Source organism: Triticum urartu, chromosome 2, assembly GCF_003073215.2.
Source record: "Triticum urartu cultivar G1812 chromosome 2, Tu2.1, whole genome shotgun sequence".
In the NCBI taxonomy this organism is placed as follows: domain Eukaryota; kingdom Viridiplantae; phylum Streptophyta; class Magnoliopsida; order Poales; family Poaceae; genus Triticum; species Triticum urartu.
Window position 1 is genome coordinate 234724581 of NC_053023.1, and position 21594 is coordinate 234746174.

Genomic DNA, 21594 nt, shown 5'->3' on the forward strand with positions numbered 1-21594 from the left:
TTGCTTGTTGTACACGTGAGATGAAAAGTACTGCCCCATCATCTTTGGGCAAACTCCTTTCATACGGTGGAGGTGTACCTCCACATACCAAAGTTCCACTCCCTTTTGCATGAAGGGGGAGCCTTTGTAGACTGCATTGTAACGCCCTCGATGCGGCTATATCTCCCATGTGTCGAAGCACGACTTAGAGGCATAACCGCATTAAAAGCAATGTCGCAAGTGAGGTAATCTTCACACAACCCATGTAATACATAAGGGAAAAAGATACATAGTTGGCTTACAATCGCCACTTCACACAAATACATGAATAAAGCATTACAACATCCAAATACAATCAAGGTCCAACTACGGAACCAAAATAAAAGAAGAACCCCAAATGCGACAAGGCCCCCGATCGACCCCAACTGGGCTCCACTACTCATCAACTAGAACAAAACAACACAAAGGACAAGATCTTCATCGAGCTCCTCCTGAGCTTGGTTGCATCATTTGCACAGTTTCATCGGCACCTGCAAGCTGGTTCTAGTATCTGTGAGCCACGGGGACTCAGCAATCTCGCACCCTCGCGATCAAGACTATTTAAGCTTATAGGTAGGGTAAAAGGTATGATGTGGAGCTGCAGCAAGCGACTAGCATATATGGTGGCTAACATACGCAAATGAGAGCGAGAAGAGAAGGCAAAGCACGGTCGATAAAAGTATGATCAAGAAGTGATCCTAGAACAACCTACGTCAAGCATAACTCCAACACCGTGTTCACTTCCTGGACTCCGCCCGAAAGAGACCATCATGATTAGACACACGGTTGATGCATATTAATTAAGGTCAACTTCAGGTTTTCTACAATCGGACGTTAACAAATTCCCATCTGCCCATAACCGTGGGCACGGCTTTCGAAAGTTCAAATCCCTGCAGGGGTGTCCCAACTTAGCCCATCACAAGCTCTCACGGTCAACGAAGGATATTCCTTCTAGCGGGAAGACCCAATCAGACTCGGAATCCCGGTTACAAGACATTTCGACAATAGTAAAACAAGACCAGCAAAGCCACCCAGATGTGCCGACAAATCCCGATAGGAGCTGCACATATCTCGTTCTCAAGGCACACCAGATGAGCAAGACGTCGGGTAAGCCAACCCAGAGTTGCCCCTGGTAGCCTCGGACATCGCTCAGTTGGACCAACACTTAGAGAAGCACTGGCCCGGGGGGGTCAAAATAAAGATGACCCTTGAGCCGGCCGACTCAAGGGAAAGAAAAGGCTAGGTGGCAAATGGTAAAACCATTGTTGGGCCTTGCTGGAGGAGTTTTATTCAAGGCGAATTATCAAGGGGTTCCCATTATTACCCAACCGCGTAAGGAACGCAAAATCCGGGAACATAACACCGATATGACGGAAACTAGGGCGGCAAGAGTGGAAGAAAACACCAGGCATAAGGCCGAGCCTTCCACCCTTTACCAAGTATATAGATGCATTAATTAAATAAGAGTTATTGTGATATCCCAACAAGTAAACATGTTCCAACAAGGAACAAACTTCAATCTTCACCTGCAACTAACAACGCTATATGAGGGGCTGAGCAAAGCGGTAACATAGCCAAACAACGGTTTGCTAGGACAAGGTGGGTTAGAGGCTTGGTTTAACAACATGGGAGGCATGATAAGCAAGTGGTAGGTATCGCAGCATAGGCATAGCAAAAGAGCGAGCAACTAGAAAGCAAAGATAGAAGTGATTTCGAGGGTATGGTCATCTTGCCTGAAATCCCGCAAGGTAGAAGAGCGAGTCCATGAAGAAGTCAAACAGACGTAGACGAACGGTTCCTCACAAACGCGACGATATCGGAACCAACCCGAAGAAGCAACACCGGAAAGAAGCACACAACATAGTAAACAACTATCACACGATCATGGCATGATGCACAACAAGTATGATGCATGTCCGGTTTAAAGATACATGTCATGGCATGGCAAAGTGCAACAAACAACACTACAAATTAAGTGAAGCTTAATATGCAACGAGTTGCATATTGACAAAACACCACATCAATTATTTAGTTCTCTCTCGGTTATGTACCCAACAATGTTAAATGTTGTTAAGCATGTCAGGTGAAACATAAAGGGATTATCTATCTAAACAATTTAAATGGGGCCGGATATAGCAAACAACAAATCCGGTAAATCCCCATATGCATTAGTAAATTAACGCAAACAACAATTTAAACCATCTTAATGTTGTTAACATGATGCGGATGACATGATCAAGTTTACGCAATTTTATTAAAAGTTGACAAGAGAAATATGAAGCATTTGTCACCGTGGTGGAAAGGAAAGGGGTGCCACAGCAACGATAACGAAAACGGTGCCACGGCAGCATTCCGGTTCCGATAACTCGATTGAGATACCGATGCAAAGGAGAAGTGTGCGGTTGCATGCAAAAGATGGTGGGGCGCTCCCGGATACCGGGTGTCCCACGAGTTGGCGACAAGGAAACGAGTGACAAATTGGACACAGTGCAAACACAAGCATCTCAAACACCGCAAACATTCATTCACGGACGTCGTCTCAAGGTTATACCTTCGGAGCGTGCAAAGGAGACGGTTCTCGCTCGTAGAGGGAAGTAGGCGTTCTTGATTCATAGATGTTCACACTCCGTAGGTGTTCGGGGTCAACAAGGAACTTGCCTTCCACGGGTCTTCGAGGGTCGACGGTACATGTTCTGTAAACGTTCGAGCGGCGATAGTGGCACACATTCACGGAGTAGGTTGTACATGTCGACGGTCTTATCGGAACCTCGTCAACGTTCGCGATCCACCTTGGCGATCCGAAGGGGTACTTGGCGTCATGGTACTTGGGTCTTCGGACTTGCCGGTCTCGGTTCTTGCGACAGTAGTTGTACAAGGTCGTCGTGGGAGGTAGAGGTACTCGCGAACTTGTTGGATCCACGGCGACGGTAGTGGAACCTCACGGATTCGTGGTCTCCGGGCGGTCTCGGTCTTGACGGTGGGGTACTTGACGCATCCCGGATATGTAGTCGTACTTGACGAATCCAAAATACTCCTGCTCGGCATGGGTGCAACGGAGGCATCATCTTGCGTTTCGAATCTGGGTCATGTTCGTATAACCGTTCGCATCAACGAAAAAGGGCTTCATCTTGAGGTGCTCGGTCGTGGGCGACGGAGCACACGGTAGACAAGGAGGCAGGGCGCCCCTGGCCTTGAGGTCACAGCGGAGCTCGGGTCAACAACAACGAGGGTAGGGCGCGCGGCTGGAGGCGCTGGGAACAACAGCAGGCGGCGGCAGCGGACAAGCGAGGCGAGGCGGAGAGCTGGTGGCGGCGCTCCTGGTCCTAGAGGGAGGAAAGAGGATCCAGGAGCTGCTCGGTAGGCGCGACGCAGAGGGATGAGAGGAGGATCCATCTTGGTCGTGGCCTCGTCGGCCGGCGGGATGGAGCTCCGGCGGTGGATGTCCTCGGCCAGGGAGGAGGCAGGAGCCTGGGAGCGTGGTTGACGATGGGAGCGATGAGGGGGAAGGCTGCATGGAGGAGATACGGCGCCTAGGAGACGCAGGCAAGCTTGATGACCAGGGCCATGGTCACGGGCGCACGAGGAAGAGAAGAAGAAGGCGAGCGCGAGGCAGATGCAGGTCACCATGGGAGGCCACTAGGAGGCGGGCGGAGGAGCTGAGGCCTCTTGAAGGTCGAGGTCGCCGGCGGGGGCCTGGAAGTTGCCGCTGGAGGGCGCGCGAGGAGAGAGGGCGAGGTATCGGGGCTCGAGCGAGGGAGGGACCGAGAGGGAGATCGAGAGAAAAAGGGGGTCGCGCCTGCGTGCGTGTGTCTCTGGCGGCGCAGGAGGACGAGGGCACGATCGAGGGGAGGGGGTGCGCGCTAGGGTTAGGAAGGTTCGGTGGGCTTTGGCCTTGGGCCGGCCCAGTAGAGAGGGAGGGGCTGCTCCTAGAGAGGCCGGCGGCTGGGCCTTAGGCCGAATTGGTGGGAAGGAAAAGGCCAGAGGCCTGGTCTGCTATCTCTCCCTCATACTTCTCTTTATTTGCCAAAAAAGCACATAACAAAGAAAGAAAATGAGAGAAAAAAAAGGTCGGAGAAGGAATTTGGGCACGGGGATAATTTCCCCGGACTCACAAAAATGTGCACGGTCAAAGAAAAGTAGGAGTGGACATGATTGCAAGAATTAAATTCAAAATCATTTGAATTTAATTGAAAAGGTTTGAACAATGGCTAGGAATTAGAAATGTCCAAAAATGTTGAGAATTTAGGTGGAGCTCCAGAAAATGATGAAAGGATATATGGCAAAGTTAGAGGCCAAGAGTTTGTGATAACAAAGGCATTAAGATTTATTTTGCAAGTGTGTTCCGGTTAATTCCAACAAATGAAATATTTAATATAGCTCCCTAATATCGGGAGGATATGTTATAAAGAGAATCACGATGTGAATTCCCTCGATTTCAATGGATCAAAGATCCATGCCATTTATTTAGTTGAGTTGCAAAAGATTTATGAGATGATGGCATGATGACATGATGCAATGCAAAAATAAAAGGGCAGGCACAAATGAAACACACGGTGAAACCCGGAACATATGGAAGTATTCTCGCGCATCGGTCTCGGGTCGTCACATCACTCCACCACTACAAGAGGATCTCGTCCCGAGATCTAGGATGACACCGGAGGGAAAAACGGAAGAGAAAGAGAAGAGGTAAAACTAAGTTGCTTCTTTTGACAAATGAGTGAAACCAAAGAATCTTGAAAAGTTTGAACAAATTGAAAGAAAGAATACAACGGGGATGAACGAAGTTGAAAACACTTCGTTAGAAAAGAGGGACAAGGAAGAACAACTTCGAGCCGCACTCCGGTTGAGAAGTTATGCAAGACTTGATAAGGCGAAAAGAACTTGAGCAAAAGGGCACAACACTCCGGTTTAATGGATAGGAATGGAAAGAACATGATCTTTGACCAAAACGAGATGATGGGTTGAAAAGAGCAACATCACAAAGCCTCCGGAAGAAATGTATGAATGGACCCAAAAGAACAGAGAAGAAGGCAACAAGTTCTGCCTGAAATGAATTTGAGAGAGCATCTTTAAAAAGAAAGATTGACCGGAGTTGTTGGGAAAAACCAACAACAAAGAGAGTAAGCTTGTAGTGCGCTTATGGAGAACAACTCAAAACTATGAGGTGAAATTCTGCCACTCACGAAAAAAAAGAATTGGATTGATATGAACAAGAAGACGAGAAAACTTGTTCACCGGAAGGATGAAAGAAGAAATTGGATCATTTATAAGCACCATAGATAGCAACAATCCTTACGGAAGGCTTTAGGTGAAATGTAACCCAAGATAATTCCAATGAAGAAAATGATGGATTTAAAATATCTCATACTTGATAACTTGTGAATCATGAAAACATGAACTCCAATTATCCAGAATGACATAATACCACCTCCAATGATATGGTAGAAAGAAAATCACTCCGGAATGCAAGATGAAGAATGCTTGAGCTCCTTTGAAAAGAATCTTGATGAGCACTTCGAGAAGGAATTTAAATCCTTTATGAACCATCATATATCGCCTCCATAAAGAACTCCGTTAAACAAAAGGATAACGAAAAGAAAGAGAAGTTGAAGAACACAAGGTGGAGACTTGCAATTATTAGATGGATCTTCGTGATAATAAAATTGCGAGAGCTTGGAACTCTTGGAAAAGAAAGATAAAGCCTCTCGAACTGAGAATAAGATATGATGAACCACTCCGGAAAAAGGAATTAATCACTTGGATGGAACAAGAATAAGAATTATGTTATGCGTATCCTTCAACAATTTAATTGCTGACAAGCAACGGATTTGGCATACTACTTATCCTCGTAGAACGATTAAGAGAGATATAGCGCAAACTTAAGAAGGTCTTTGACGAACCACCGGTCGGGTTGAAACAACGAATAAATTGATATGATGAACGAAGGAAGACAAAATCTTGGAAGAACCACTGTAAGAATTTAAAAAGAACAAAGAAAAGATAAATAAACACCGGGAAGAATTATGAAATGAACGAAGACACTTGAGAGAATTTAGATTCAAGTGAACGAAGAGATCCCGAGGTGATTAGAGAAATTTGAATGATGCCCCGGTAAGATTTAGAGAATGATGACTGACAGCTGAGAATGAATAAACCTGAATTGATGGACTCCAGATAGGTGAAAGGAATTCTCACAATCAAAACAATTATGAGAGGGTGGCCTCGAACTAGAACCATGAATCTTGAAGAGAAAAGAGCAAGATTGACAGAAAAATCTTCTTCGATCTTCAATTGATGAGAATGACAACGAGAAACACCACCAAGAATTATTGAGGCACACCAGAATAAAAAATGGAAAAGTTGAGCCAAAGATAAAAAGAATTTGAAAGATCTGGGAGAAAGGCATTTGACTGATGATAATTCATTCTTATGTCAAACTTTGACAAAGAATTTAGGATAGCTCAGGGAAAATAAGAAGAGTCAGGTAAGATCCTGGGAAAAGACCTGTGGGTTAGGGCCCACTCAAAGAAACCCCGTTGAACGATTTGAAGGAGAGATTGCACCGGTTGAATTAAAAGGCTTGAATGGGATAACAACCTCGAAGTAGGTTGAATAGATCTTGAATGACAAGACGAGCCTTTTGAGAAAGCTTAGAGCACGCTGGAACAATTGAATAGTGAGAAGTGAATTGTTATGAGGTACACCGGTATGAGAAGGCATTGAAATGAGGAAACGGGTAAGATCAACAAAGCTTGACTTGAAACCACCGGAGAAGATAAAAGAAAGAAGAATGATGAACTAGAAGCTCCGTTAGTATCTTCATGAGGATCACCGGATAAGAACATTGAAGGAAAAGAATGGAGAGGCTTCACATCAATAAGATGGATACTCGATTAAGAAATCTGAGTCCTTAAAAAAAAACAAGGGAGGGAGGGCGGGAAAAAAACAAAGGAAACTTGGAGACGGATGAAACAAACAACATTGAGAAGAACTGATAATTGATCTTGCGAATGTTGAACATGACCGGATCCGCTTGGCGAGAGACACACCGGTTGAAAAGGATTGACATGACAATCTCGATGAACAAGAAGGATTAGTATTCACATAGGAGTACGAGAACACCGCTTAGGAAAGGGATGGAATCCACATTTGTCTCTGAAGCAACTCGAATACCACAACTGAAAACAAAAACAAAGGATTGGCTTGCGGAATAAGCCGGAACAAACATATGATAGAGATTTCGCCCGAAGTTTTTGTGGTGGGGCCTACACGGGCTCGATCGTACAGCACCATCATGTACAAGGCAGTGCACATGACATACGAAGCGTCCCCGAGTCGGCATAGCCAAGGACTCTTTAAGACACAACGAGACCACTGTAAAACCGACCGTGAATAGGCGGACCACTAGACGTCGAACCCCAATTTCATATCATACATCTGTCGGAAAGATATCCTAAGAGCTACTTGAATTCCCACTTATAAACTCCCGAAATTTTCCCGGTTATGCAATCAGGTGTTGGGGATACAGGGGAAGCATAATATCTCACCCAAACTGGCAAATACTACATCCAGCTGTATCCATCCTTCAACACATAACCAAGAAACCTTCGGAAATCGTCTACCTCAACCTTCGAAAAGCATCCGTTATACAAGTTATGGCAATACTCCCGAACTCCCGCCCCAGTACTGGGTGGCGTCGAGGTTATCTCACCAACGAACTGCATAAAAGAGATTTTCGATGTCGGCGAAACTAAACTCAGGTATTCCAGAACTGCAACGATAAAATTGTGATGACAACACCTCGGAGCTCAACTCCCCGGGACACTACCAAAACCCCTAAATGTCAGGAGGCAGCAAGAACAATGTTCTCGTCACAAAACCATCGGAACGATTCCAAGATACCCGCGTGATCCTAAATTTTTTTGGGTGAAATTTGAGAAGAGAAGAGTCAAAACTCTACGTCAGGATGCCTTACCAGAGCGATGAGGAGACTCGGGAGTAAAAAGAATTCCTAAACTCTCCGATATATATAATTCCTAGATGACTCAAAACATTTTTCTAGACTCAACAACGGCTGCTAAAAACGATCAAGCAGAGGGGGCTCCTAAGGTCGGGGAAGGCTCTGATACCAACTTGTAACGCCCTCGATGCGGCTATATCTCCCATGTCAAAGAACGACTTAGAGGCATAACCGCATTTAAAGCAATGTCGCAAGTGAGGTAATCTTCACACAACCCATGTAATACATAAGGGAAAAAGATACATAGTAGGCTTACAATCGCCACTTCACACAAATACATGAATAAAGCATTACAACATCCAAATACAATCAAGGTCCGACTATGGAACCAAAATAAAAGAAGAACCCCAAATGCGACAAGGCCCCCGATCGACCCCAACTGGGCTCCACTATTGATCAACTAGAACGAAACAACACAAAGGACAAGATCTTCATCGAGCTCCTCCTGAGCTTGGTTGCATCATCTGCACGGTCTCATCGGCACCTGCAAGCTGGTTTTGGAAGTATCTGTGAGCCACGGGGACTCAGCAATCTTGCACCCTCGTGATCAAGACTATTTAAGCTTATAGGTAGGGTAAAAGTTATGATGTGGAGCTGCAGCAAGCGACTAGCATATATGGTGGCTAACATACGCAAATGAGAGCGAGAAGAGAAGGCAAAGCACGGTCGATAAAAGTATGATCAAGAAGTGATCCTAGAACAACCTACGTCAAGCATAACTCCAACACCGTGTTCACTTCCCGGACTCCGCCGGAAAGAGGCCATCACGGTTACACACGCGGTTGATGCATTTTAATTAAGGTCAACTTCAGGTTTTCTACAACCGGACGTTAACAAATTCCCATCTGCCCATAACCGTGGGCACGGCTTTCGAAAGATCAAATCCCTGCAGGGGTGTCCCAACTTAGCCCATCACAAGCTCTCACGGTCAATGAAGGATATTCCTTCTAGCGGGAAGACCCGATCGGACTCGGAATCCCGGTTACAAGACATTTCGACAATGGTAAAACAAGACCAGCAAAGCCACCCAGATGTGCCGACAAATCCCGATAGGAGCTGCACATATCTCGTTCTCAGGGCACACCGGATGAGCAAGACGTCGGGTAAGGGAACCCAGAGTTGCCCCTGGTAGCCTCGGACATCGCTCAGTTGGACCAACACTTAGAGAAGCACTGGCCCGGGGGGGTTAAAATAAAGATGACCCTTGAGCCGGCCGACTCAAGGGAAAGAAAAGGCTAGGTGGCAAATGGTAAAACCAATGTTGGGCCTTGCTGGAGGAGTTTTATTCAAGGCGAACTGTCAAGGGGTTCCCATTATTACCCAACCGTGTAAGGAACGCAAAATCCGGGAACATAACACCGATATGACGGAAACTAGGGCGGCAAGAGTGGAACAAAACACCAGGCATAAGGCCGAGCCTTCCACCCTTTACCAAGTATATAGATGCATTAATTAAATAAGAGATATTGTGATATCCCAACAAGTAAACATGTTCCAACAAGGAACAACATCTCCATGTTCCAACAAGGAACAAACTTCAATCTTCACCTGCAACTAACAACGCTATAAGAGGGGCTGAGCAAAGCGGTAACATAGCCAAACAACGGTTTGCTAGGACAAGGTGGGTGAGAGGCTTGGTTTAACAACATGGGAGGCATGATAAGCAAGTGGTAGGTATCGCAGCATAGGCATAGCAAAAGAGCGAGTAACTAGCAAGCAAAGATAGAAGTGATTTCGAGGGTATGGTCATCTTGCCTGAAATCCCGCAAGGAAGAAGAGCGAGTCCATGAAGAAGACAAACGGACGTAGATGAACGGTTCCTCACAAACGCGACGATATCGGAACCAACCCGAAGACGCAACACCGGAAAGAAGCACACAACATAGTAAACAACTATCACACGATCATGGCATGATGCACAACAAGTATGATGCATGTCCGGTTTAAAGATACATGTCATGGCATGGTAAAGTGCAACAAACAACACTACAAATTAAGTGAAGCTCAATATGCAACGAGTTGCATATTGACAAAACACCACATCAATTATTTAGTTCTCTCTCGGTTATGTACCCAACAATATTAAATGTTGTTAAGCATGTCAAGAGGTGAAACATAAAGGGATTATCTATCTAAACAATTTAAATGGGGCCGGATATAGCAAACAACAAATCCGGTAAATCCCCATATGCATTAGTAAATTAACGCAAACAACAATTTAAACCATCTTAATGTTGTTAACATGATGCGGATGACATGATCAAGTTTATGCAATTTTATTAAAAGTTGACAAGAGCAATATGAAGCATTTGTCACCGTGGTGGAAAGGAAAGGGGTGCCACGGCAACGATAACAAAAACGGTGCCACGGCAGCGTTCCGGTTCCGGTAACTCGATTGAGGTACCGATGCAAAGGAGAAGTGTGTGGTTGCGTGCAGAAGATGGTGGGGCGCTCCCGGATACCGGGTGTCCCACGAGTTGGCGACAAGGAAACGAGTGACAAATTGGACATAGTGCAAACACAAGCATCTCAAGCATCGCAAGCATTCGTTCACGGACATCGTCTCAGGGTTATACCTTCGGAGCATGCAAAGGAGACGGTTCTCGTTCGTAGAGGGAAGTAGGCGTTCTCGCGACGACAGTAGTGGAAGTAGTCGTTCTCGATTCTTAGATTTTCACACTCCGTAGGTGTTCGGGGTCAACAAGGAACTTGCCGTCCATGGGTCTTCGAGGGTCGACGGTACATGTTCTGTAAACGTTCGAGCGGTGGTAGTGGTACACATTCATAGAGTAGGTCATACACGTCGACGGTCTTATCGGAACCTCGTCAACGTTCGCGATCCACCTTGGCGATCCGAAGGGGTACTTGGCGTCATGGTACTTGGGTCTTCGGACTTGCCGGTCTTGGTTCTTGCGACGGTAGTTGTACAAGGTCGTCGTGGGAGGTAGAGGTACTCGCGAACTTGTCGGATCCACGACGACGGTAGTGGAACCTCACGGATTCGTGGTCTCCGGGCGGTCTCGGTCTTGACGGTGGGGTACTTGACGCATCCCGGATATGTAGTCGAACTTGACGAATCCAAAATACTCCTGCTCGGCATGGGTGCAACGGAGGCATCGTCTTGCGTTTCGAATCTGGGTCATGTTCATATAACCGTTCACATCAACGAAAAAGGGCTTCATCTTGAGGTGCTCGGGTGTGGGCGACGGAGCACACGGTAGACAAGGAGGCAGGGTGCCCCTGGCCTTGAGGTCACAGCGGAGCTCGGGTCAACAACAATGAAGGTAGGGCACGTGGCTGGAGGCGCTGGGAACAACAGCAGGCGGCGGCAGCGGACAAGCGAGGCGAGGCGGAGAGCTGGTGGCGGCGCTCCTGGTCCCAGCGGGAGGAAAGAGGATCCAGGAGCTGCTCGGTAGGTGCGACGCAGAGGGATGAGAGGAGGCTCCATCTTGGTCGTGGCCTCGTCGGCCGGCGGCGTGGAGCTCTGGCGGTGGCTGTCCTCGGCCAGGGAGGAGGCAGGAGCCTGGGAGCGCGGTTGACGATGGGAGCGATGAGGGGGAAGGCTTCATGGAGGAGATACGGCGCCTAGGAGACGCAGGCGAGCTTGATGACCAGGGCCATGGTCGCGGGCGCACAAGGAAGAGAAGAAGAAGGCGAGCGCGAGGTAGATGCAGGTCACCATGGGAGGCCACTAGGAGGCGGGCGGAGGAGTTGAGGCCTCTTGAAGGTCGAGGTCGCCGGCGAGGGCCTGGAAGTTGCCGCTGGAGGGCGCGCGAGGAGAGAGGGCGAGGGATCAGGGCTCGAGCGAGGGAGGGACCGAGAGGGAGATCGAGAGAAAGAGGGGGTCGCGCCTGCGTGCGTGTGTCTCTGGCGGCGCAGGAGGACGAGGGCACAATCGAGGGGAGTGGGTGCGCGCTAGGGTTAGGAAGGTTCGGTGGGCTTTGGCCTTGGGCCGGCCCAGTAGAGAGGGAGTTGCTGCTCCTAGAGAGGCCGGCCGCTGGGCCTTAGGCCGAATTGGTGGGAAGGAAAAAGCCAGAGGCCTGGTCTGCTGTCTCTCCCTCATACTTCTCTTTATTTGCCAAAACAACACATAACAAAGAAAGAAAATGAGAGAAAAAAAAGGTCGGAGAAGGAATTTGGGCACGGGGATAATTTCCCCGGACTCACAAAAATGTGCACGGTCAAAGAAAAGTAGGAGTGGACATGATTGCAAGAATTAAATTCAAAATCATTTGAATTTAATTGAAAAGGTTTGAACAAGGGCTAGGAATTAGAAATGTCCAAAAATGTTGAGAATTTAGGTGGAGCTCCGGAAAATGACGAAAGGATATATGGCAAAGTTAGAGGCCAAGAGTTTGTGATAACAAAGGCATTGAGATTTATTTTGCAAGTGTGTTCCGGTTAATTCCAACAAATGGAATATTTAATATAGCTCCCTAATATTAGGAGGATATGTTATAAAGGGAATCACCATGTGAATTCCCTCGATTTAAATGGATCAAAGATCCATGCCATTTATTTAGTTGAGTTGCAAAAGATTTATGAGATGATGGCATGATGACATGATGCAATGCAAAAATAAAAGGGCAGGCACAAATGAAACACACGGCGAAACCCAGAACATATGGAAGTATTCTCGCGCATCGGTCTCGGGGCGTCACATGCATCTCCTTCAAGGTGAATATGCTTCATCATGTCCTTCAGGATCTTCGGGTAATCATGATCACTTGTCAAGGTCATAATCATTTCCGGGCCCTTAAGGAAAGACTCATAAAGGGTTGTCATATGGATGTGCAGGATAAGAGGGGTACTCAGAACAAAGAATGTATCTCCATGGGGAAATTTTAATTGTCTCCAGAAAATTTTGGTGTTCAGTTGTCCATGGGTTCAAGGTTTCGGGGTCTGGTTGAGATAGTAAGAGAAAGCAAATACCCACCCATCAACAAACAAATCCTAGATCAAAAGAAAAAAATACCATTTGTAATGGACAGTTATACTATGGTTTCGTTTCTACGTCTTCATTTCTTCAGGTCTTCAATGCTCGGAAGTTTCCAATTCCCGATGCTTTTCCCATATGAAGGCCTTCTACCATTCTTCCGTAACTTACGTCTCTCAAGGTTGAAATAACTACAAGCCTACGAATATCGCATCTATCCAACCATTCAATAAACACAGAAAATAATAGCAACCAAGCATTCATTTATTCAAACAATTCTACAGTATCACCACCCACATAAGTTGGTATGGTCAGATATTTAAATCGAGAAAGCGTTCGTCTTTATTTCTCTCATGGTGGGCTACTACTAAGCTAATTTATCGGGAACTTGATCATTGTCCCCACTGGGGCTTCTTCTGTGTGGACTTGGTCTCCTCCAATTTTTCTGCTAGATTTTCCCTGTCGACGCGGAGTTTCTTGTGACGACCTTGTATGTCCTTAAGTTTTTCCTTGAGCTTCTAGATCTCAACGTCCTTGGCATGAGACATGGTCCTGCTGCTTTTCAGTTCCTGACGCATTCTCGGGATCTCGAGGTTCTCCTCCTCCAGCTTGTCTACCTTCAGTCTCTGACTCTCAACCTGTTCTTTTAGTGCTTCATTGTCAAATAGGGCTTCCAGGAGGTCCATCTGAAGATTCTTGGCATATTGTTCTAGATCCTGATTGTACACTAACGGTGGGGAGAACTTCTTCTTTAGCGCTTCCGTGAAGCCAATGGTTGCTCCATCAAACTTCTGCCATCCAATCCTTCCAAAGAAGTGTGGGTTTAGTGCAGCACGATGACAATAGCATAAGCGTGCAATAGCATCATGGATGGCAGTGTTGATGCCCATATCACAGTCACCATTTATAGTTCCAAAGTTGATGTCTGCAGTGTTGGGGTCTTCTTTACGGCCAAAAACTTGCATCTTGACACCCCATGATCTAGTCGTCCTCTTAGTTGCCTTGATCTCAGGTATCGGTAGCTTCCGTAGCCTGACTAGCTCCACAAGGAAGGGGCCTCCAAGAACCTTCTCGTAGTGTTCTCTTTTGTTCAGAATGTAGCTCTCCATCTATACACTACTAGGGAAAAGCGTATACATAGAATCTTACCAGCAGCGCGCTATAAAATCAGGCGCTGCTGCTATGTAGGAGTAGCGCGGGCTGTGGAAACTCGCTGCTGAAACAAGTTTATCAGTAGCGCGCGCACTCCAAGCGGCGCTACTGCTAAAATTCCCACGACGCCGCCACGAGGCCAGTTATAGCAGCAGCGCATTAGAATAGACAGCGCTACTGCTACGTAACGTAGCAGCAGCACATTCAGGCAATAATCGCTACTGCTAAATTAACTACAAAAATTTAGTCCCACCTCGCTCCGTGAAGAGAGTTTTACCCACCTTAAATATGTTTCTTCTACAACTTTCACAAGCACTTGGTCTTCATTGAACTCTATGTGTAGGATCTGTGGCCGCAATAGGAGTCCTCGCCAGTTCTTAAACCAACCGGCGAGGATTCCTATTGACAAATCAGATTGTACACAAAAAGACCATTGATGATCAATGTATTTTTTATGTCTATGTCTATTTTTACATACTGACACATAGCAGTAGCGCGTTCAGGCTGAAAGGCGCTACTGATAGGTAGTTTAGCAGTAGCGCGTTTACCTATAGCGCGCTACTGCTATTCCATTCCATCTCACTAGCCTCATCCACAGATCACACTCACACACACTCACGGTCTCCTCCTCACCCCCCCCACCCCCCGGCCCCCCCCCCCCCCCCCCCCCCCATCGCCCCTCCCCCGATCTACGCCGTTGTTGCCTCATCCTCCTCGCTGGACTTGGTACCGGCCTCCTCCTCCATCCTCCCTCCACTCGCCGTGGGCCGCCCCCTCCTCGCTCTGCCTTCCTCCTTGATCCGTCCTCCCTCCACTCGCCGCCGGCCGGCCCCTCCTCGCGCCGCCTTCCTCCTCCGTCCTACTATCTTCTCCCTCCTCGAGTCGCCCCTCCTTGTCCCTCCTCCCTGATACATTTTGGTTTAGTTGATTTAGTATGCTAGTGGATTTAGTATGCTAGTTGATTTAGTATGCTAGTTGATTTAGTCGATTTAGTTGATATGATTCAATTGATTTAGTAGGCTAGTTGATTTAGCTGATTTAGAACATTTTGATTTAGTTTATTTAGTAGGCTAGTTGATTTAGTTGATTTAGTAGGCTAGTTGATTTAGAACATTTTGATTTAGTTGATTTAGTAAAATGGCGCCACCACCAGCACCACTATGTCGACTGTGCAAGTCAAGGTGCGCCAGCAGCCTTGCAACTGGCAAGCTGTTCGGCATCTACTTCCATCTGAGTTTTCGTCATGCGGCGGTAAGAAATTAGATGAACTGTAACAACTATTTTAATTTTAGTGTTGGCATTACTGCATTGTGTCATTTTGCTTTTCTTACACAGATCGTCCCATGCAATGTGAGGTGGAAATTCAACAAGCTGACAGGAGACACTGTGACATTTGAGGCTCCTGGGGGGCCGTACACTATGGAGGTCGAGAAAGGACGCAATATGTCGTAGATTGGAGGAGATGGATGGGCCCGTTTCCTCGCTCGCATGCGTCTTACTGGTGGTGAGTTGATCAGATTCTCCTTCAGAGTAGAAAGACCCAAGCTGGTTGTCATTTATATCAACCTGGTGGAAGATGATGAAGATGACGAAGATGACGAAGATGATGAAGATAATGAGGACCCACTCAATGAAGATGATGAGAACCCACTTCATGAAGCCATCATAGCTCAAAGAATGAGGCTGAGCGAGGAGGAGTTGTGCAACCTATGGGACATAATTCCGCCACGTGATGACTTTGTCGGGGTGCCATTCATGACACGCCTGACAAGTACCATGGTCGATCGGCATGAAATGGTATGTGATACGTACTACATGTAGTAATTTGATGATATATATATATGCTTTATTGTTATACTTATAAATGCAAATTATCCGATTATATGCTTAGTGAATGCGATGATATGCTTTGTGTAGAGTCCAATGATATGCGTTGTGGAATCTAGTTGATGATATACTTTAGTGTAGAGTCTGATCACATGCTTAGGCTATTTATTAATTGATATGTTTTTCTTATTCAGAGATTGCCAAAGAACCTATCTGTGAGTTGTGGTATCAAGCCTGATGAAGAAGGCTCAGTTGGACTATGCCTTACCGCAAGGGGCTCCGTCACCACATGTACTTACCGCATGGGCACAGATGGTCGCACACACTTGAACTCGGTTGGGTGGAAGAGATTCCTCGTTGGCAAGAATCTTCGTGCTGGACAGGCCATCCTAATTACTATCAAGAACACCCACCGCCCAGGCTTGAGGATGATGATCGTCGTCGATATCATCTAGAACTACATATGTGTATGTGGCTATATCATCTAGAACTACATATGATGATCGTCATCGATATCATGTAGAACTACATATGATGATCGTCGTCGATATCATCTAGAACTAAATATGATGATTGTCGTCGATGTCACCTTGTACTGCTTGAGGATGCATGTTGAGTATATATGAAATTGTTATCTAGTACTCCCTCGGTTCCAAATTACTTGTCGTGGTTTGAGTTCAAATTTGAACTAAAACCATGACAAGTAATTTCGAACCGAGGGAGTACTACCTAGTACCTATAATGCTTTATGAAATTGATATCTAGTAGTACCTAGTATCTGGAAATTGTAGTTTATCGAAGCCGGAATGGGGAAATGGTGAAAGATATAACAGTAGCGCTGGACCAGGAAATCGCTACAGCTAAGTAATAGCAGCGCGTTCCTGAAAAGCGCTGCTGCTATAGTCAATAGCGGTAGCGCGGGTACAGGCAGCGCTACTACTAAGAGTTAGCTGTAGCGCCTTATTGGTAGCGCGGGTACCCACGCTGCTGATAGGCCTAAAACCCGCGCTGCTGCTAGCCTTTTCCCTAGTAGTGATAGTTTGAAATAAGGAAGGTTCAGTAAAAGAAATCAGGTGTTACGAGAGTAGTACAAAACAAAGGTCATTCCTATTGGGGTCTTCACATTACTAAGTCATTTCATAGGGTCACGTCCTATAGCCAACATGTGCTCTGATACCATATCTGTAGCGACCCGAGCTCAGACGGTCAAGCCTCTGTGTATTTGTGCCATCCCTGGATCGGTATGCGGGCACACACAGTACATCAATGTATATATCAAAGTGCAATCACATGTATAAATAATGTAAAGCTGATATATACCTCATAAGTCTCAGCGGAAACAACAATCGGGTGTGGAGTCCCATCAACGCCATCGGCATGTTGAGTGTAGACCGTAACCCTATACCGTACTCTTACTCGTCGGAAGAAACATTTCTGCAACATGAGATGTTGCAGCCGTGTTGGTTAGTGCATTGAATGTACCGGCAAGATCACTGTAAGAAAAACAGATGATAAACTATACTACATGCAATATGGCTTTGTGGCTCTGGGTCTGAGTTTTTGCATAAAATTTGGTTTTATTTTTCCCTACATAAAGGAATATCAGGAGTCTGTACTACATAATTTACTATCATGACATAGTTCCGCCAACCGATGTCTCATCACCCAAATCATCATAAGTTGCACACAATTAAATTATCAGTCCGGTGTTGAGAGTCCCAAGATAGATCCAAGTCCGAAGGCTCAAATTGTCCGTAACCGGGGACACGGCTAATCGATTAGGTTTTAACCCTCTGTAGAGGTTTGTACACTTTACCCGCAAGATTCGATCCATCTTTTTACGTTCTCACACTTTGGGTTGTTTGAGAACAAGACGACCGAAACATGGTCTTTCGAAGAGTTCCCCTGACCACTGTCATGTGCTCATCCAATCCTATCGTAGTTCTACATCTGCTAGCCCCATCCCAACCAGAGTCACCACTAGGGTCAACCAAGCCACATCCCATTGTGACTTGCGGTTGCACGGGTAAGCTTCCGGGCATGAATATTCTTCCGTCTCTTTGAGTCTGGGTGAAGCTTTCCGCAAGATGTCATGGCGCTTCTCCATGCATCCCGGCCATCCACTGGTTCCTCCAGGGTGCCCGTAAATCGTCCTTCACCCAGTAATGGGTATTGAATTCTTGTCTCGAGTCTCGAAATCTTGCGGTGGCTCGAAATAACCGATGCCACCATGAAGTTGTCGTCATTGACGTAGAGTCCTCCATTCTCACACCACTCCCGAGCACTCATACCAACCCTGTCTACTATAGCGTAGCATTAAGATAAATAACGTCCTAGGCTTGGTAACAGGGTGATGGGTTCCTACCTCATGCATTCTACTCCACTAAAAGAAATCAATATCACTACTAGAGGGATTATTGAAAGGGTGCTACTACATGCAAATAAAACATAGGTATGAAAAACATGGTCAAAGTGAACTTGCCTGGTAAGTTGATGAAGATAACAACGCTCTCGAAAATAACTTGATAGGACTATAGGCAACTCTCCGATGAAATCTATAATGACAAACATGACATTCACATAAGCAAGCATTCTAGCAAGCAAATCTAACAATCAAAAGAAAACTCAATAAGAAAACCCAATACAAAACAAATAACACATCAAAAGAAATAATAGGGGAAAACTATAAAGAATCTACTACGAAAACCTTTTGCCTTAACTACAAAAATAGTTTTGTCCTAAGCAAAACTTGACAAAGAAAATATTAAACTAATAATTTTAACAGAAAATAAAATTTAAATCAACTAAGTTAACATAAAGTATTTTTCATAAAGTTTTACTAGCAAAAGGAAACACATAAAAAGCTAAATTAAAACTCTAATTATGCTTAAAACAAAACTAGTAAGCAAAAGAAATAAAACATTTTATTTTTCTGTAAATAAAAGTTCACCCTCTAATACTAAAGAAACAAATCTGAAATAAAATATAATAGAGGTGAAAATAAATTTTAAAATAATTAAAACAACAGAAAACAACAGCATGTTAAAAAATAACTAGCGCAGTTTTGTTTTCGTGAAAAACTAATTTTAATAAAATCTATAAGTACGCAAATTAATCCTACTGCTATGCAAGGTCAAAACAAAACAGTGACAAAAAGAATCTACTAAAATATATTAATTCTAGCTCATATTATAGTAGAAATACTAATCTGACTAAAACCCATATAAAACAATTTTTTAAAACAAAAACATGGCCGAATATATTTTGTACAGAAACTTTAGGAAATTTGCAGACTAGAGCAAAAAGAATCAATCAAAAACTATAAATAACGTAAGACATATAGAATTTACGAAACTGAAACTTTTCTGTTTTAAAAACAGAAACGAAAATACAGAAAAAACAAACAGGCGCTAATGGGCCTACGGGGGTGCGATCTGTAGCTACCAAACGCTCGGGCGAAACTTAACAATACGTACATGTGCGTTTATTTAATAGAAGACCGGGGAGCCGGTTCGATCTAAACCGAGGAACCGATCTACAAGAAAAACTGATCTACTAAACGGATCTAATATTATTTGCACTTAACATTTCAAAAAAACGGAGGGAGGCACTCGTTGCTTACAGAGAGGAGCTCGTGTAGGCAGGGAAGTGGATGTCGTCGGGGGCGACGGCTCCGGTGACCGGCGGCAGAGACGGCGATGTCCAGTGGATGGGGAACCCTGAGGGGGTCCGATTTTCTGTGGATAGTGAGGCGAGGGAACATCGGGGTCGAGCGTGGCGTCCAGGTGAACTTCGTGAACTCCGGCGGCATTGTGAGCTCGACGCGGTGGCTCCGGTGCTCCCTAGGCGTCCAAAACATGTCAAAGAGGTTCGCAACAACGAGGGATAGTTGGCTATGGAAGGAAAGGTTTCGAGGATACTTACAAGCGTCGGAAACGACCGGTGAACCGCGTGAACTCCAGCGAGATCCAAACGGTGAGGTCGCGTGACACTGTGGGTTTTGGCGAGGGTTTTCAAGGGGTCAGGGGAGGATGGTCGTGGCTATTTATAGGACAACTTGCTTGGACAAGGGAGAGACTCAGAATAGGTTTTCCACGAAGATCGGACGCGGCGGCGGCGTCGCGTACGTATAGGTTTCTATTTCTGTACATGCACGTGGGGAAGAAGAAAAGAGCGGGGTGGGGTCCATGCGCTAGAGAGAAAAATGAGGGAGAGAGAGATCGTGAGAGGGAGGGGTGGCGGCGGCTCCTGGGGAGTCCCTCTCGTGCGAGCGCTAGCCCTAGCGCCAGCGCTGGGTTGGGCCGGCCGGTGCGCCTGGCTTTGCCTGGCGGGCTCTTTTTTTTGTTTTTAGAAAAATAGAGGGTAAACTCAAGGAAAACAAACTAAATATAAACTTAATATAGGCATATAATATATAGAAATTTTCAAAAAAAGAAATCCTAAAACATGAACTATTTTTCAAGTTCAAATAAAATACTGTGATGCCCTTGATTCAATCGTACACTAATCATACACGCAAATGTGTACGATCAAGATTGAACTACGTATTGAGATACCGACGATCGAATCTCGGGCAAGTGACATTCCGAGGACAAAGGGAACAATGTATATCGTTATGCGGTTTGACCGATAAAGATCTTCGTAGAATATGTGGGAGCCAATATGAACTTCCAGGTTCCGCTACTGGTTATTGACCGGAGTCGTGTCTCTGTCATGTCTACATAGTTCTTGAACCCATAGGGTCCGCACGCTTAACGTTCGGTATTATGAGTTTATGTGTTTTGATGTACCCAAGGTAGTTCGGAGTCCCGGATATGATCACGGACATGACGAGGAGTCTCAAAATGCTCTAGACATAAAGATTGATATATTGGATGACTATATTCGGACACCGGATGAGTTCCGGGGGTCACCGGATAATTATCGGAGTGCCGGGGGGTTATCGGAACCCCCGGGGGGAACTAATGGGCCACATGGGCCTTAGTGGAGAGAGAGGGCCAGCCAAGGTAGGGCCACACACCCCTCCCCTCTTGTCCGAATTGGACTAGGGAAGGGGGGGCGGCGCCCCCCTTTCCTCCTCTTCTCTCCCTCTCCTTCCTTCCCCCCTTCCTCCTCCTAGTAGGACTAGGAAAGGGGAGTCCTACTCCTACTAGGTGGAGGACTCCTCCTCTCCTGGCACGCCGCAAGGGCCGGCCGGCCTCCCCCCTTACTCCTTTATATACGGGGGCAGGGGGCACCCTAGAACACACAAGTTGATTGTTTCCAGCCGTGTGCGGTGCCCCCTCCACCATAATCCACCTCGGTCTTATTGTAGCGGTGCTTAGGTGAAGCCCTGTTCCGATAGCATCATCAGTGTCATCACCCCGTCGTGCTGACGAAGCTCTCCCTCGACACTCTATTGGATCGTGAGTTCGTGGGACGTCACCGAGCCGAACGTGTGCCGATCGCGGAGGTGCCGTACTTTCGGTACTAGGATTGGTCGACCGTGAAGATGTACGACTACATCAATCGTGTTGTCATAACGCTTCCGCTTACGGTATACGAGGGTACGTGGACAACACTCTTCCCCTCTCGTTTCTATGTATCACCATGATCATGCGTGTGCGTAGGAATTTTTTTGAAATTGCTGCATTACGCAATA